Raw genomic sequence first — 13,439 nt, 5'->3', positions numbered from 1 at the left:
GTATCAATAGAACAGTGGTCAATTTGGAACTTTGATGCCATCTACAATATGTCTTAGAGCAACAAAAAGCCTTTAAGTTTGCATGATTTAAGAGTTCAAATTTACAAGATCTAACCCTTTTTAAACACTAGACCAAATGCAGTAATTTTCAGTTACGGTGTCTTTATATAAATACATATATGTCAAAAAATAATCCTGACAAAACCTTGAACAGTTATAAAGAAATGAATGTGTCTCGGGTATTACATTTCATTCAGAAAGGTTTCTTCTATCAAAAGGGGGCATTTCAAATGATGCATGAATGATATTTACAACCATACTATGTCATAAAGCAATTAAGAACATATAACATATTTGGGTTTTTTTATTTTACAAAGTCAAAAGATATGATTATAGAATTTCTCTTCATTTCAAAATTTTCCATTGAAATTTTTGAGTAGTTAAATAGAAGTACATACATGTACACACATTGCTGATGTTGGTAAATGAATCGCTGTGCAAACCTCACCTCATGATAACTTCTATGGCATTAGCATTAATATGAATGTAGTTTTACCACCATTTTTGAAAAACCTAAATCATCATGTTTTCTTTAATTGAGATATGAAAATGTTTAACAAATTGGATTGCATGCAGAAATATTTAACATGCTGTGTGATACTAAGATTGCAATTCATGTTCATTGTTGCCCTTTTTGTTCAACATGCCAACAGGTAACAGATTCTTGTGCATTTTCATTTCAAGTTTAGATGCTTACAAATTACCGTTTCTTGTTATCATTAATGCACTATTTTTGCATTCAGATAGACATATTACCATCACAATGGAGTGTGTCTCAACTCTCTATTTGAATCCGTTCCTATTGCATCATAGATTTATATGCAAGTATCAATTTATTTTCAAAACAGACATTAAACTTTAAGAATTGTCGAACTTTATTCCTGCTTTTGATAAGTTTAAAAATCATCATGTGTATAAGTTTTGGTATCAGCTGATATTGTGTTAAGTTCCTTATTTGTATTGGCAGTATGCCTATATGTCTGTAATATTGTCACCTGTGTCTGCAATCTACCTGTTCCCAGATATAACGTCCCTGAGTACTCGGATCAGAACTGGACATCTGCCATAGACATAAGTGTTAGGTCTATCTGACCATCTGTACACAGGAAGTTCTAGGCCTACTATGACAATCTCGGACATGAGACCTTGACTTGTCTTTGATCACTATTACCATCGTCTGACTTGTTGGCCTCAGCGTTAAAACTCATGAGTACTAAAACAACAATTGTGGTAATTTCAGTTAAATGAGGTTAATTATAACGTGTTTTCTGAAAAACATGTATCAGTTGAATTTTAAGTTGCCAAAGATCTTTTCTTTTTATAACTTTGTTCATTAACTTTGGTATGCTTACTGTCTACAGTACACTGTAAGTACTAATAAAGCGAAGCAAAGGGAAGTAACTGTGGCTGATCACAATAACGTGTCTGTTTACAGCCTGCCATTAGCAAATCCAACTATGGTTTTATACAGGGTCAGACTACAGTAAGCATAAAAACAAGATGAAAACAATGCAATCATTATTTATTTTCAATATGACGATAAGTTCATCCAAATTCTTTAAACTATTTTTTCAAATTACTGATTGACAATAATTAAATGATAGATTTTATCCCCGTAATTCCATTTGCACTATTTGAATAATGGAAAACAAAACTTACATTTTTGCCATCACCCTCCCCGTTCTAATGGCACGCCAATACTTACCAATATTTGATTACAAATGGAAGATTTTACAGTAATGCCCTGCTGGTAGGGCATTAGAATTGTACCTTCTGCCCCAATGTATGATCGTAAAAGGCAACTAAATTCATGATCTTATCTTTTCTCTTCTTCTTAACTGACTTTATTCTTCCTAACGTCTCCCTTGACATCACCTCACTTTTGGCCTTTTGTTGAGTGCTCGCCCCTGTGAGGTAGGCTTTGGGTTCTGTCCCCTGGGCGAGACACACCAAATTCTATAAAAGTGGTAGTTTCTGCTCTTGCTTTGCATTCGGCATACAAGGAGTTGGATCACTGGTTCGCCCGTTGTCAGTATAATGTGACCGGATGGTGTCTTTGGCAGCATCCTTCAGTGATATAGCACTATAAGAAGGGCAACAGTTCCACTATACCAGAAGACACAACATGAACATACCACAGTCTCTCGAAGAATGCACCTCACACTTCACACACGCTACACACTGCATACACGGGAGGCCGTCCTTATATGACCCTGGCTGTTAATAGGACGATGATTAATCAAACAAGCAAAAATGTTATAGTAAATTGTGGCCAGGGAGAAATCTGTAATAAGCTATTACAATACCATGTCCTGAGATGATCCCAATTGACCTAGTTGACCTTGAATTTGACCCCAGTGAACAAATCACTAGGGTTCTCCAATTGGATTAAATCTAAAGCCATATCATTGACTGACAATTCATATTCATTACTACAATCAAAATGACTCAAATAATTAAATTCAAGAGTTGTATTTGAATTGATAGTCTTAAAGATAAGATACATTTACGTTTTCAGTGATAGAAGTAGAATTATGATTTAAAATACTGTATTCACGAGTATGTTTTAATCTCAACTTATATCAAGGACTTGCCAAGGTCACCAGGTACAATATACACCAATCCCCAACTCATCATATATACAATAGAAAGGAGAGATTGTGTATCACATTTCATACCTTACACTTCAGTTTAATTGGAAATATTGTGGACCATTGTGTGAACAGTATTGGTTAATTATAGATCAAATACTCGTAACATTTCCTCATTCATATATCTACAATCAGGATGTGTCAAAAAGAATTAGATTTTTTCTTTATCAAGAACCTGTATGACTTACTAAATTCACAGGTACATGTACTAGAAAAGGTCTGGTGTTCAGATTAGAGATTCCATGTTTTTCCTATCTGAAAATTTGCTCATGGAAAATTTACTGTATACATAGATTTACTCTCTACAATATATAGCCACTATTGTTAAAGTTGTAGACTCCAACATCAAGGACAATGTTTCTTCTCTGATTTTATTGTATATTTTTGCAGCATCATTCTTTTCAGAATAATTTAACAACTGTAATATATTACAAACACTTGATAGAATATCATCAAACCTTAGATAGTACATTAAATTGATTAAGCTTTCTGGAATCCCTGATGGCCAATTTCAACATCACTTTTGTTCTGTGTATATTTATTTAATTTTCTTGTATGAACAGTCAAACCTGTATATAAAGACCTAGAGGCCTAGAAAAACATCTTTATAGCCAAGTGGATTTTATACACAGGTCAAATTGTGTTGAAATTGACCATTTGGGAACCTGAGAAAGTGGTCTGATTAAGATGCTCCATTGCTGACAAATGGCTTCTAATTCTACTTCAAGTTAAAAATATGAAAAGTAATTAATTGCATCCCGAAAAAATTCTGTGGCACTATATCTTATATAGAATGAAGTAATGATTGCACATGCACCAAAGGCGAAATAGATTATTTTATGTTATTTTTTGTGTTAATTAGGCATATATATACTCGATTAAACGCCAATTATTGTTCATATGATGAATATCACTTATGCTCTGTCGGCGGTGGAGCATCTTTCATAAAGCCATGCAGGATTGATTGTACATATAAATTATAATGAAATGTTAATACAGTTGGCTGCAAAAGTAGGCAGTACATTTATATGACATCCTATATACTGTTCATGAGCAAATGAAACAATTGAAATCTGAACTGAATCGCTATATCAGCAGAATTCATTGAGTTTCTATATCAATGTGAACCAGTCGGGCATGGGACACCTATATAGCACAGGCCTCCGGTAATAGTACAAAATCCTCACAACGATCCAATCAGGCGATCAATCCTTTGTCTTGTAGTATTATAATTGAGGTATTGTTCTGAATAGTTGGCCATGTAGACCTTAAGGATAATTATTAATAAACAGTCTGAGTTAAATCATGAATTACTCATGGCTATCTATCTATTGTATATAGAATGTCTTTATTGAATTCAGCTATATACACAAAATGTAAGCCACTCCTACCTAAAAATAATGTTGTCCAAGTTTTAGCTTCTCAATGTTTAAAAGTTTGTGTGAAACAGTATTTTACATGGCCATTTCCTGTCACAAAGATCATCTTTATTGCTTGTTATTTCCCATATATGGACAATATATTGACATCTTGTTTTTAGCAGAGATGAATTATTTGTACAGTAGAACATGTATATAATGAACTTGTATACCACCAATTCTTTGTTAATTAATTAGTAAGTAATCCATGTCAGGTTTCTATAAGATATATGAGAAGTCCCCAGAGCTTCCCTATAATCATCATGTTTAACTGTTCCTATACAGTTACTGTTCCCTCCAATTCTTACTTTTGTCATGTTTTACTGTTCCTAAACAGTTACTGTTACCTCCAATTCTTACTTTTGTCATGTTTTACAGTTCCTAAACAGTTACAGTTACCTCCAATTCTTACTTTTGTTATGTTTTACTGTTCCTAAACAGTTACTGTTACCTCCAATTCTTACTTTGTTCATGTTTTACTGTTCCTAAACAGTTACTGTTACCTCCAATTCTTACTTTTGTCATGTTTTACTGTTCCTAAACAGTTACTGTTACCTCCAATTCTTACTTTTGTCATGTTTTACTGTCCTAAACAGTTAGTTTCCAATTCTTACTTTTGTCATGTTTTACTGTTCCTAACAGTTAAGTTACCTCCAATTCTTACTTTTGTCATGTTTTTACTGTTCCTAAACAGTTACTGTTACCTCCAATTCTTACTTTTGTCATGTTTTACTGTTCCTAAACAGTTACTGTTACCTCCAATTCTTACTTTTGTCATGTTTTACTGTTCCTAAACAGTTACTGTTACCTCCAATTCTTACTTTTGTCATGTTTTACTGTTCCTAAACAGTTACTGTTACCTCCAATTCTTACTTTTGTCATGTTTTACTGTTCCTAAACAGTTACTGTTACCTCCAATTCTTACTTTTGTCATGTTTTACTGTTCCTAAACAGTTACAGTTACCTCCAATTCTTACTTTTGTCATGTTTTACTGTTCCTAAACAGTTACTGTTACCTCCAATTCTTACTTTTGTCATGTTTTACTGTTCCTAAACAGTTACTGTTACCTCCAATTCTTACTTTTGTCATGTTTTACTGTTCCTAAACAGTTACTGTTACCTCCAATTCTTACTTTTGTCATGTTTTACTGTTCCTAAACAGTTACAGTTACCTCCTTTTTTGTCATTTTCTTACTTTTGTCATGCTTTACTGTTCCTAAACAGTTACTGTTACCTCCAATTCTTACTTTTGTCATGTTTTACTGTTCCTAAACAGTTACAATTACCTCCAATTCTTACTTTAAACCAAGCAGAAGTATATTAAGTAAACTAAATAAGATGAGCATACAAAAGATGGTGTTTATCATTCTTTAATTACGGTACATAGGAAAGAGGCAGAGACAAACAACATTAATTTACGTCAGGATCGTAAAAGACTTCATTTTAATTGTAAGCTGTTTGTTTTTACATCCTGTTCACAGTCAGCCATTAAAGGACCAAGTTTAGAACATGGATTAAAGTAGGAGTACTTGGAGGAAAGCCACCGACCTACAGTCAGAACCAGAGTGGCAATTACCATACATTTAGTTCAAACTAAAAACCCATAGTTGGAAGGCTAGTGATAATATATCAAAACAATATGTTATATGATTTTTAAAGTCCTGTGGATGTTTAAAATGTAAATACATAATGTAGTTGATATACATATGTACCACACACTGGCATACGTGATGATCCATAAATCATACACTGCCTTATAAAACACACATATTCAATAATTCAACAAGTTTATGACTATACAATTGTAAACATGCATGTATTATAAGTTGATTCTTATCTTTGGAAAAAAAAACTTGAATTATAAACAAACACTGTTGACAACTATATATGCTACCCATATTGACTGTGGTGGCCATGGCCAGCATTTAAATCTTATTTTTTTTTTTAGTTGGGTTGAATTTTCACAGCAGCATGCACGTTGCCCCACAAGTGGTGGAAGAATATCCTTTAATCCTAGACATATAATTTGGAGAGGGGTATTACATAACAAGTCAATTGGTGGAAATAAATCATAAGTTTGAAAGAAATCTGGTCTCAACCTTCTCAACCCCAATTAATGGTGAAAAGAGGCTTATAAAGACATGAACATTTTGTGCAAACTTGTCTATAATGGCCAGACAATTTTTGCAGTTTTAAGTTTTCATTTTCAACAAATTGTAGTTCCACTTATGGAAGGAAACACAACACAAATACATGCAGCCGTATACCACAGCCTCCCAAAACATCCAACAAAATCACCTTGGCTGCTAATACAAAATTAGGAGGTTCAGCCAATAAAACCAACCAAAAACTTTAAAAAAAAAACCCATTTCAATAGGCAAAATCAGTATGTTTAATTTTCTTTATCTATACATTTTTGATAAAAACTACAAATTTATATTGTTTGAAGAAAATCCTGTCTGGATTTGAATTTTGTCTGTGATTTTGATTTGCTTTGTTTTTTTGAATTTATAATGAAGAACATTATTGAAGAGCATGCCAGGTAAATGATGGTGGAGAAATAACTGAGAAAAATTTCAACCTTTCTTCAGTACAACTTCAATTTATTCCAGAATGAAGCTACAAATTGTCAATAATATTTCCTTTTTGATGCAGCAGTTTTAAATAATACAACAGGTACATACAGAATCTAATTTCCTGAACAAAGGTTGTCCTTTTAAAACTATATAAGAACAGAGAACACTTATTAGTATGAAATATTGATGAAGCGTTGAAGCGGTATATTACTGCTGACTAAGCAGTTTCAAAGTCATTATTGATTTCTATATAGTTTTAAACTGTTTGTGATTGACAGGCAGTGAAAGCTTCTATGAAAAAGAATGTCCGTCCTGGTTTTTTTTCTCTATGACTTCATAAACCTAAAAGATATTGAGAATATAATGCTTATAAATCAATTAAGATATCTCAACCTGTAAGGTACTAATTTGGCATAAATTTCCATGATATTACTTACTTTTGCAATAAATCAAACTGAGGTGTGGCGCATTGATATCTTATCAAGTTCAGTTTGGCCAATGACTATGCCGCTTTGAAAATATCCCGCGAAATCGTTCTGTATACATGACGTCATAATACGTGACGTACAAGTCTTTCCATCTATGGAAAAATAGCCTCAAAGATCTAACCTGAGAAATGCATGTAACATATGAAATTAAATTAGATTTTTATGACTTATCTTCCCTTATAAATGCATCCAATATATATACAAATGAATATATACTTGCATTCTCACCTGCTTCTTCTAATATAGAGTTATACCAAGATTAAAATACTCCCGCCTATATAACAGAGATGACTATTATGACTTTTCTCATAGAAAATTTGGTAGGAGTTTTGTAAATGGCAATGTATCCGGGGTACTCATCATTATGATAAAAAATCCAACAGTGTACCTTCCTAGTGAATTTATTCAGTTAGCACCATAAACTAACCCAAATATCAACATACAATGGCCATTTATAACAGAATGACCATAAAGCTCTTTACTGTTAAACCTGTTACTCTGGACAGATTGAAATCTCAATTACCTGAATTCATTTGAAGTTATTATACCTTATGATAGACAATACGAGGATGGCTGACCTCCACACCAGTACAAACCAAAAAGTAAGTAGAACTGGACTGGCTATGGCATTGCCTGAGTACATTTTTTACGCAGGTATTCCTCCAAACTATGTTAAGGCCTTCAGTCACAGATTAGACTTGTATTTGGTGCCCAAAAGTAAATATCATGTACTGACCATAGGTTGGTGTTTTTTATCCCAATATAACAGCTTTCCTAAACTTGGTATTTTCTTAAAGTAAAAAACAAACAATCAAAAAGTCTTTGGAAATCTAGTGTTAAAGGATATAAAACACCAAGAAATGGTCAGTACATGGAAATTGTGTACTTCAACCATGTGATGATCAAGAGGTGGAAGGTTAGTACTGCGGGTAGTAGAATGTTGGTTACCTTAACTATTAGCTTAGTAAATACTGAATTGGAAGACTACTTGAACATTTTAAGCATTCAGCCATTGTGACCCTAAGGTCAGGAGGGCTGGATCGTGGTTGAATGTGAGGCATTTTTCTAAAATATGGAAGACTGATATTAAAATGTCAAAAATATAACCACTTGGCTACTAGTTATCTGGTCCAGAGGTAGATCTGTAGAATGGCCACCGGACCCCAAAGTGTTGGTAAGAATTTCTGAGTTCTTAATTACTAGATTATCTCCTCTTAGTTTGAATGTCGGAAACTTGAAAGGATATGTCATAAAAACAAAAATAATTCAGGTAAATTTTAATGACAATAACAAAATATCAAAGAGACAGGTGAGTGAGTGAACAGCTACTGAAAAATGTCAGACATTACGTTCATTCTTCTACCATCAGGACCCAGAGGTCACTGGGTACTTAATGTGTTAGTACTGGTAGAACAAGAAACCCATACTAAAATGAATGTGTATCAAGTCCACCTGACCAGTATCTAGTTCATAATTAATTAACTAATAACTACAGGACTTGTATAATATAGGGGACTTCCCTGATAAGTGAAAAAGAAGAAAAACATGACAAACAGATGATATAGTTTATGAGAGATACAACAAATATTGGAGTCCGTTATTGACTGTTTTGGGGTCGATAATCAATCAACACCTTACTTATATCTCCAAAGGTTTACTACTCTTTAGTAAACACTCGTATACAACACCTTTAAACCAAGAGACAGTGTACACAAATATACCTAAACAACATCAAAAATCAGATAACACTCCATCTACGTATCTTATGAACTACTAAAACTCAATCTCCCCTATTGCTTCGCTATTTTCAATTTACCTAAAAATTTACTCAACAATTACTATACATTTCTAGGTATTGTTCCCTGCAACAAAGAATAAGGAGAAGGTCATTGACAGTATGGTATATCTGTAAATAAAGTCATGCCCTCTATACCTATATCTATAAGGTGACCTCTAAACCTGTAAATAAGGAGTAGGTGGTGACCTGTACACCTATAAATAAGGGAGTAGGTGGTGACCTCTACACCTGAAAATAAGGGCGTAGTGACCTCTACACCTATGAATAAGGGAGTAGGTGGTGACCTCTACACCTATAAATAAAGGAGTAGGTGGTGACCTCTATACCTGTAAATAAGGGAGTAGTGATGACCTCTACACCTGTAATTAAGGGAGTAGTTGGTGACCTCAATACCTGTAAATAAGGGAGAAGTTGGTGACCTCAATACCTGTAAATAAGGGAGAAGTTGGTGACCTCTATACCCTGTAAATAAGGGAGTAGGTGGTGACCTCTATACCTGTAAATAAGAGAGTAGGTGGTGACCTCTACACCTGTAAATAAAGGAGTAGGTGGTGACCTCTACACCTATAAATAAGGGATAGGTGGTGACCTCTACACCTGTATACAGGAGTAGGTGGTGTGACCTCTATACCTGTTAATAAGGTAGAAGGTAGTGGTGATTGACCTCTATACATGTAAATAAGGGAGTAGTATGACCTCTACACCTGTAAATAAAGGAGTAGGTGGTGACCTCTACACCTATTAATATGGGAGTAGGTGGTGACCTCTATACCTGTGTAAATAAAGGAGTAGGATGTGACCTCTACACCTGTAAATACAGGAGTAGGTGGTGACCTCTACACCTGTAAATAAAGGAGTAGGTGGTGACCTCTACACCTATTAACAAGGGAGTAGTATGACCTCTACACCTGTAAATACAGGAGTAGGTGGTGACCTCTACACCTATTAATAAGGGAGTAGTGGTGACCTCTACACCTGTAAATAAAGGAGTAGGTGGTGACCTCTACACCTATTAATAAGGGAGTAGTGGTGACCTCTACACCTGTAAATAAAGGAGTAGGTGGTGACCTCTACCCCTATTAATAAGGGAGTAGGTGGTGACCTCTACACCTGTAAATAAAGGAGTAGGTGGTGACCTCTACACCTATGTAAATAAGGGAGTAGTGGTGACCTCTACACCTGTAAATAAAGGAGTAGGTGGTGACCTCTACACCTGTAAATAAGGGAGTAGTGATGGTGCCTCTACACCTGTAAATAAGGAGTAGGTGTAGTGATGACCTCTACACCTGTAAATAAGGGAGTAGGTGGTGACCTCTATACCTGTTAATAAGGGAGGGAGTAGTGATGACCTCTACACCTGTAAATAAAGGAGTAGGTGGTGACCTCTATACCTGTAAATAAGGGAGTAGTTGGTGCCTCTATACCTGTAAATTAAGGTTCTGACCTCTATACCTGAAAATAAGGAATTTTATGGTAACCTTTACCCCTGTAAATATGGGAGCAACATACAGTCGATGACACAAGAAAGATTCCAGTTAATTTATACAATATATTTGACAACTAAATTCATGTTATTTTACGAATTGAATGCAGATACATGCACCTGAGTTTATATTTCATATATATTCTTTGAAGCAACTTGATAATTAAAATGAATTTAGAAACTTGTTGAGTAGCACGTAATATGCATTATTCATGATTTTACCTGCAGAACTATTAATGCTATAAACTCTATGTAATACTATTAATCCTTATAAAAATCCACCCTGCTTACCCAGGAGTATTAACATCAATTAGCATGGACACAGGTAAAATGTGTCCATTTATCGCTGAGAGAAAACCTTATACCTGGCCAGATATAAAATTCAGCTGATTGACTTCAGTAATGTGGTTATGAAAGCACTTGGGCATTTAAATCCTAAATGAGCTTAGACCGGCTACAATCGTTCAACCCTATATCGGCATTAGTATTATGTGGTATAGTCTGACAAATTCGAATAGGTAAACATATAAATAACCTATTCTTATCATTTTTTGTCCAAACAAATGACTATTGTTATAGGATTAAGAACTATTTAGTCAAAAAACCCATAGAACGATTTCCCATTTTGTTGATGTCACACATATAAGAATTAATCTATCTATCTGAAGATCTTTATCACCAATAAAGTGAAAGTAATGAAATGGCTCTTCCCCTTATTGTGCCCCCTCCCCGGGATATGTAATAAATGCACTAGGAAGAAAATCAATGAACAGCATAGATTGTGCCTAGTAAAAACAGAGGGCCGAGCTGACATGTTGTGGAAGTGTGTGTTTGTATACTGCTGTGTATCTGGCATCAGGCCACAGGTAGTGAGACTTCCGTAGAAATTTAGGACCTCAAGCACACGTGTACCCCTCTGACACAACCTGACGACCCACCCCCACCGCTGGACAGAGCTGTTCTATCTCCTAAGCCCGGCTGCTGAGCTTGACCAGGTGTGCTATACTGACAACCTCAGGTGTAAGGACAGGTGTTTATTGGTAACAAGGATAGGTAGCACTATACATATATAAAGGTGAAAGGGGTCAGATCCTGCCCCTCTGATGCATCCTAAGGTACACCCAGGTGTGATATAATCAACAGGTGCGACGTCTACAGGTGAGACATCGATGACAGGTGAGACGTTGTCAATATAAACAGTTAGCACGTGGAACACACAGGAAGTGAAAGTATGGATGTAAACAAATCAAATGGAGTGTCTGTCGATGGCTCCAGTGTTGATGGCATTGCCCCAGAGGAGAAACACAGCCCCACTCCTGGGGATCCGGAATCCCCGGGAGAGGTCAGTCAGAATAGGAGTGAAGGGGACGGGATAGAGGATTTGGAAGACTCACGAGACTTTGTGGATGCTGTCGCTGTCACGGAGGAGGAACTCTTCAAACCTAAACAGGAAATGGAGGGCATTGATGTGGAGGGTATGGAGCAAGAGGTCAAAGGTGAAATGATGACCTCACAAAAGGTCATGGAATTAGAAAGTGATCAAAAACCTATTTCTGAGATTATAGAAGAGCATGAACAATCTGGACAAGGTGAGTTTTTAGATGCTCTCAGTGACATAGACACAAAACCCCAAAGTGAAGTAAAGGAGGTTGAGATCGATGATAAGGAGGAGGATGACAGTGATGATAATATAGGTAGTGTTAGTGACGACGATAATATCATCTATAAGGAAAATGATTTAGAAGAGGAAGGGTTCCATGACTTACCATCCCCTAAGAACACCATTAAACGACAGAGTACATCCACAGATGAACTGATGCTTGGTTTCCGTGACGACGGTCAGTCGTCTATAGTCAGTGACATTTTTACCGATGTTAATGCCAGATTTGGACAGCGGTATCCACCTCATCATCTCGTGATTTGTCTCCACCAGGATCTAAGTTTGACTCTCTCAGATCAAAGTATACACAACCAAAGTCATACGCACCGAAAAAAAAAACTCCACAAACCTTATGAAATGAGGTCCCGACCTCAGTCATACAAAACCTACATGGGTGTTCCAACAGCTGGTAGCTCTCTAGGATATTACCTTGACGAAGACGAAAGACAAGTAAGTTAGCTGTTACCTTAGTTATAGAATAATCTTATAGCACATAGATGTGCTTTAGATATATATCCAAAATCTTTGTATGACAAAAGCACTGATTGACCTTGTGCAGAAACCAGAATATTTACTGCAAAACTTCACCCTTATGGCTTCACAACAATTGCTATCCTTGACCTTGTACAGATCCCTGATACCAATAACCTTGACTTTCCATGAATCCGTGCTCCATTAAGTGCCAGCCTTGCAATTACCTAACATATTAGGTCCTGGCTCTTTGGCAATTGTTGTCGTGGATATTATGTGGGCCCAAATAACAATGGCCTTGACCTTGATTGTTTAGACCCATGCTTCATTACAAACGTCAGTTTCGACCCTTCCACATGGGTCCTGACTTTATGAATCTGTTGTCCTTCACCTTGTTTCAATGCTTGCTCAATTCAAATATGAGTCTTGAACTTAGTTGTCTTGAATACATAATGACAACTATATGTTCTAGACTAGTATAGCAATACCCTTACTCCAAACTAAATGCATATGGCAAATGATGTAAATCTAACGTTTCAATACTCACGTTTAAAGTCTTTTAGTCATTAAGTTCAGAGTGTAAAATGTTTTAAAGACAAGTTAGACGTAAACATATTGAACAACTGTTGTTATTCAGTTGCATTCTTACTGGTAAAAACTATGCAATGAAATATAAAACCAATGCAGTAAGCTGAGAATCTAAAATCATTTTACAGCTGAAGCAGAAGACTGCCATCATGTGTATACCTTAGATAGCAGTAAATGTATAATTAATGTGTGTGATAAACCCTGCAGTACCAATACCTTGCAGGGCAGGTGTGAACACATCCACTG

This window comes from Argopecten irradians, chromosome 1 (genome assembly GCF_041381155.1).
Source record: "Argopecten irradians isolate NY chromosome 1, Ai_NY, whole genome shotgun sequence".
In the NCBI taxonomy this organism is placed as follows: Eukaryota; Metazoa; Mollusca; class Bivalvia; order Pectinida; family Pectinidae; genus Argopecten; species Argopecten irradians.
This window is presented reverse-complemented; position numbering follows the sequence as displayed.